Source organism: Cajanus cajan, chromosome 2, assembly GCF_000230855.2.
Source record: "Cajanus cajan strain Asha chromosome 2, NIPB_CcT2T_4, whole genome shotgun sequence".
NCBI classification, from domain to species: Eukaryota; Viridiplantae; Streptophyta; class Magnoliopsida; order Fabales; family Fabaceae; genus Cajanus; species Cajanus cajan.
In genome coordinates, this window is record NC_138518.1 from 78064553 (window position 1) to 78070552 (window position 6000).

The 6000-nt window shown below is 32.2% G+C and overlaps 1 long non-coding RNA gene across 3 annotated transcripts; it reads left to right on the forward strand.

Annotated features, from left to right (window-relative positions):
- The first annotated feature begins 942 nt into the window (after window positions 1–942).
- Window positions 943–5500, forward strand: LOC109806803 (uncharacterized). 3 transcript variants are annotated; one of them, XR_002240428.3, is made up of 4 exons: window positions 1129–1788; window positions 2370–2670; window positions 2852–5204; window positions 5486–5500. It is a non-coding gene; the product is annotated as an uncharacterized LOC109806803 (long non-coding RNA). The 3 variants fall into 3 exon arrangements; XR_014431829.1 differs by having other exon boundaries at window positions 1127–2670; XR_002240427.3 differs by lacking the exon at window positions 5486–5500 and having other exon boundaries at window positions 943–2670; window positions 2852–3754.
- The last annotated feature ends 500 nt before the right edge of the window (window positions 5501–6000 follow it).

The window sequence follows — 6000 nt, forward strand, 5'->3', positions numbered from 1 at the left end:
AGAATTAGAGACTGGTAATTTTTACATTGAGTCCAATAATTGACGAGACTGGTGTAGCACAAAAGGCTGAGACTATTTTGTCTAGCTCAACTAGACCATCCAGGTAGTTCTCTTGTCTACAGTATCATTGTAGCCATTTAATTTCATATTTAACGTTAAATTAACGAGCGAGTGTACAGATATTTAATATCAAATAAAATACAGTGGCTAGATAAAAGAAAAGAGAAGTGAAAAAGAAAAGTATGTCATTGTGATATGATGTGGCCGTGCGGGTAAAGTATGGTACAGTTGAGTTTGAAAGTAGGGATAACAAAAGGCTAAAAATAATAAGGCAATGATGAAAGAATCGCATTAAAGACATACTTGTCTCGTGTCAAGTGTATTTTAAATACTCACTTTGTCTTGTTCTCTGTGTAGTGTTTGACTACCACCCACTGTTGCTAGCAGGTTACGGGTCGGTTGGTTGACCGGCACCACCAGGTCATTCCCATAACAATTTCTTTTTTATACATAAAAAAGTTAATCATTTGACAAAAACAATGATAAACTAAAAATTCATTCTCCCTAACCAACATGGAAACTTATAAGCATATTTGATTCCTATAAATTATTTCATATAAGTGAAAAGTATCACCATGTTATTCAATGAATCTTAAAAATAATATTAAAAAAAATCATGTTTAAGATCAGATATTTCACTAAGTTTATTGATCAGATTTTTCTACAAAATTAATCATTATTAAAATTGATAAATATTTCATAAGATTAATGAATATTTTGAACCAATGACGTGATTATAAAAAAAATATAAGTAAAAAATTCTAACATGATCATATGACAATATAACTTACCAAAAATTCTTAATAAGAATGTAACTGTGTGCTTTCACTTTATGAAAATATAACTTACCAAAAATTATAAAAATTCATATCACCGAAAGAGTTTTACATTCTTATTAAATTACAAAAAAAAATGGATGAATGTAACTGTGTGCTTTCACTTTAGGTAACCGAATTTAGTAAATCATGAGTAAATTTCGTTACATAAAACGAATCGAAATCACTTGGATGTTGTTTGTTCAAAGAATTTCTCCGTCTTTTGTGGTGTTGAGTTAACTACGTACGATACTTGGGGATATTTTGTTTTTGTTTTTGTTTATGTTTATCTTATCTCACACGCACCTCAGTAGTTAGTTTAAGTTCCGTTTTGCATAAGCTAATTTTGGAACATCTGAAAGGGTGACTTAAAAGCAGCATTAGTGTGGTGTGAGTCAGTGCTTGCTTTTTTTTTTTTTTTTCTCTCTCTCTCTCACACATGGGTCTCTTATATAAGAAGGTATATGTGGGTTAGGGTTTTGAGGGAGAGAACAGGAAAAGGTGTTGTTGAGATGGGTTGGTATTGAGGGGAATGTTGGCTGGCTCGAGGCTTTTCACAAAGGAGGTTCACAGTGGTTGGAACTATAAGGCTTCGGACCAGGCTTCATTCCCCTCAAAAGTACTTGTTCATTTGGCTTATATCTTTCTAATCATCATCATCATCGTTTCAACTTCTTCAAACTTCAAACACAAATAGGTTCTTTCTATACACATGTCATGTGCGTTTGTGTGTTCTTTCCTTGCAAAGGTGAGGTTGAGAGGAATGTTGTCTGGCTCGAGGTCATGGAGTACTGAGATCAGTGAAAGTTTCCAATGGAAATTTACCCTCTAACCCATCTCGGACCAGGCTTCATTCCCCCCACCCAACTTTTGCTGCTATTTCCTTTCAATTTCCTTTTTGCATGCCCTCATGGTAAGCCTTTCTCTTCCTTTTATTTTTCTCTCAATTTCCATAACTAAAAAGAATAATGCTCTTTTACTGTTTGTTTTTGCAAGCTCAGAATTTTCATCTCACTGCCAATCTTGTGTGTTTTATAAAGGTTGTGGTTTCGTTACCTTCGTTTGTGAATGTTAGTGATGGCTGAATCAATTTGTTTACATATGTGGAAAGAAAAAGAAAACAAGAGATTGAGTTTGCATCTGTTCAGATTATGTAACTGTGCTCAAGTCTCCCATGTATAGATTTAGTTTTCCTCACTAATTTGAAGCATTTGTATGAAGAATTAGTCCATGCTTGAAAATCTATTAATTTCAAGAAATAATCTTATTTTTTAAATAAATGATTTTCTTTTCAAAATGGACTTTTTCTTTGTGTTTCTATATTTTCTCTCTCACACACAAAGAGAGAGAAAATGGCATGTACTACTATACCACAAAGCAAATCTGTCTAGTTTTCTGGTACATTATTAATTTTAGATTAACATTTGAAAGAGATAAGATACTGTTACTGTGAATAATGAATATATTATTAACAAATACGATGGCTAATCCCAGGCCATAACACCTGCGGCCTGCGGGAATGTTTATTTCACGTGGACAAGAAAGCTGAATGAAAGCATCAACAGTGAAAACCTATCAGATGTGAAATTCTTTATTTTCTGCAACTAGCTGCTATGCCTCTTAGGTCTTTCTAGCGTTTCAAACATATCATCCTTCTTCTGAAGTCCTTTCAGCTTTTTTTCAATTAACCCGTTTTCAGGCCGGTGAAAATTATAGGGAATGCAACCTCACAACAATTTACTCGGGAAACAGGCTAGCCATCATTTTCATGAACATCTGAATGAATGTACTTCAGGTAAATCAACAGTTACCCTGTCAAGCAACAAATAAATATACATTTAATAAGTCATTAATTAAATTAATGATCATATAACGCACCTTGAACTGAACATATGATACATCTGAATATTTATGAGTGTGATGTGAGCTTTTGAAACATGATGCACTGCTGAATTTATTATAGTATTGTTGTGCAGTGAAATGACAGTGATGAGTGTTGGAAGCATGCACTCACTAGATGCTGAAGTTGCTGAGGCAAATACGTGTGAATGAGTTAATGAATGAAAGAAGGGATCCATGAGAACATTGAGAAGAGATAAGAGATCAATGTGCTGGAACAGTTAACGAGAAGAAGTGAGAATCAGGAGAAGCTAGTTAGGGATTCTATGTGTCTGTCATGTCACTCTTGCTAAGTAGCTAGAGATCAGATATATGATATGATTATGATTTATGACCACACCATGCATGCCAGCTTCCATTATCATGACGACCCAGATGTTGTATGAATCTAGCTGCATGCATAACTAAACCTGGAAAAAAGAGAAGGAGAAAATAGAGCTTCTCTTTTCTTCTATTCCATTATTACTATTGTGTGTGTTTTAGTGTAATGTATTTATGGAGCTTCTAAAGTTGTTGAAAATGCAGAAACCATGAAAGGAAAAGGCTTGGATCAGCAATATCAGCTTCATGCGCCTTTTCGTGCAGTCATAGTAATACTGAGACGAGATCTTTTGGCTAGCATTTGAAATTGAAAAGCATTTGGAGAGAGAGAAAGAGAGTAAATTAATGAAGAGTATCTGATGGTTTCTTGGGAAATGAAACTGAGAGAAAGACACAGCTACTCGGGGATCGCTTCATGACAAACTTGGTCTCTTTAAAGAAGTGAAACAATTGCACTCATTTATTGTTGACAGCTTCATCATCAATTTATTATCATTTGAGCTTCCTGCTACCTTTTCCACTGTCAGCCAGCTATGCCAGCAATAAAATCTTCAAAAACAAAGTTAAACTTTCCCAAGAATACTAATACTAATGATAAACAAATTCAATATATTGTGTAATGTTTGTTTACTTACGAATATAGTGATAAATTTGCGTAACTCACTTGCCATTTTTTAAAAATACCAAGCATCGATTTTATAATTCTTATAATTATTTTGTCACTAGTTTATATATAGTTTTATTTAATCAAACATTTTATCTTATTAACCTTCTAAGATATAGATTGTTGTTCGTTTTTTTGACTATGTTAAAATAATATCTTCTAATCAATAAAAATAATATTTGATTGGCGAAAGTTAAACTTCAGTAAATTAGTTTTTGATTATTAATTTTAGAATATTGTGTGAATCATATTTATAGATAAATTGACCTTCTAAGATATAAATAGTCGAATGTTTTTAAGTTCGATTTTTAATTATGTTAAAATAATATCTAATCAATAAAAATAATAATATTTAGTCAGTAAAAGTTAAACTTCATAGATGCAAATTAGTTTTTGATTATTAACTTTAAAATATTGTGTGCATCATGTTTATAGATAAATAAGAAAAATAAAAATAAAAAAGATATAGCTTCATTTTCATGTGTAGATACTTAGTTAGATGAGGCATGCATCCAATTTAAATCTTTCCGTCATTGATCAGTCAAATTTTTTATTAGATGCTACAGCATAAAAAACAGGTCAAAATAATGAAAATACAGCGAGTTTCTTGGATGGGGATGCAAATTAATACTTGGACTTATGTTCAAATGTTTTGCTGCCTGGCTATAATCATTTCATTTTAAATGTGTTGCTAATTTGAGTGTGCCCAAAGGGAGAGTTTCTCGAGTTCAAGTTTTGATTAAGGGGGAGGTTTCTCGATAATTTAACTTTGTTAAATATTTGGAATGAAAACTTTGTCATGCAAAATAATTTTATTAGAATTATCTCTAGTGACATAGAAAATACCTATGTTCTAAACCAAAGGGGGGAGGTTTCTACTATACTCAAAAAACTATTAAGAGCTAGGTCAGCATATGTGTTTGGTTTTATTCAAGTATATTAATTTAATTGATTTTGAGCCATCATCTTATTTTTAATCCTAAACTATTGTTTTTTGCACGTTGATCTTTTTCTCCCTTTTGCACTCCAAGTTTCCCTTCTCCTTCTATTTGGTATGCACACATATAGAAGGGAAAAGAAAAGAGAAGAGACAAAATGATTTGGGCCATCATGATTTGTTTGTTAGGAAGAAACAATGGAGGTAAGGGAAAAGAAGATATGCAATTTTTGTTGGCGCATCATGTTTCATCCCTCCCTCTCAGGGAGGTTGGAAAAGGAAATGTATACAGTACTAGAGTGGCAATATATGTCTTCATTCGTTTTGTTTTGAACCCATTGCACGTGTATGAATCCAGCTGGTTTTTGACATGAGCTTAACAATTGTGCAAGTTAATTTCTTCATCACTGATCTCACACTATCCAAGCGACTTGTATGTATATAGCCATCTGACCCAAGGATCGATATCAAACATGACTTTTGGAAGATTCTGAGATCAAGCAATAATGTATGTTTATATAATCTTGTGATTCTCAAATTATTCTATCTTTTTTTTTTCTATAACATTATATCATCTATTTATTTATTTTTTTCTCTCTTTTGTCTTTCTCATTAAGTGTCAAATAGTTCATCAAGAGTCCAAAAATCATTTCCTATTACGCTTAGCATCTATATATTGATTATGTGCTCAGTTATTATTGAGAGGGTATTAATTTATTTGATAGACATTCTTAGGATGGGATTCAATTAAGTGACAAAAGTTTTTTAATATCTCCTTTTTCTGTTCAGGAGATAAAGGAAGTAGTATGGAGTTGTGAGAGGGAAACAAAAGCCCTGACCCTACTGGCTTCAATATTTCCTTTTAATAATTACTAAAGTACTCTAAAAGTTGAGGTGTATGAATTCATGGAGGAGTTTTACATGCTATTGAGCTAGAGTTCCCTAAAGGTAACACTTTCTTTTTCTAGCTTTGGTACCTCAAAATGACAATACTCGGTCTCTATCTTGATTTATACTGATTTCCTTATAAATCGGTGGTATGTATATATAAAATCATATTAAAAAAATTTGCAGCTAGATTTACAAAGGTGCGCTGATGGGAGTCATCTCTAAATGTCATAAACTTTTCTTCCAAAACAAATATTAGATGGTAAGTCCATACTGAATGAACTGGTTGATTCTGCAAAGAATTATATATTGTTTGATAAAATTAATTATGAAAAGACTTATGATTTGATCAATTGAAATTTGTTAAGTTATTTGATGAGCATCATGAGTTTATGTAATAAAAGGAGAAATTGAAT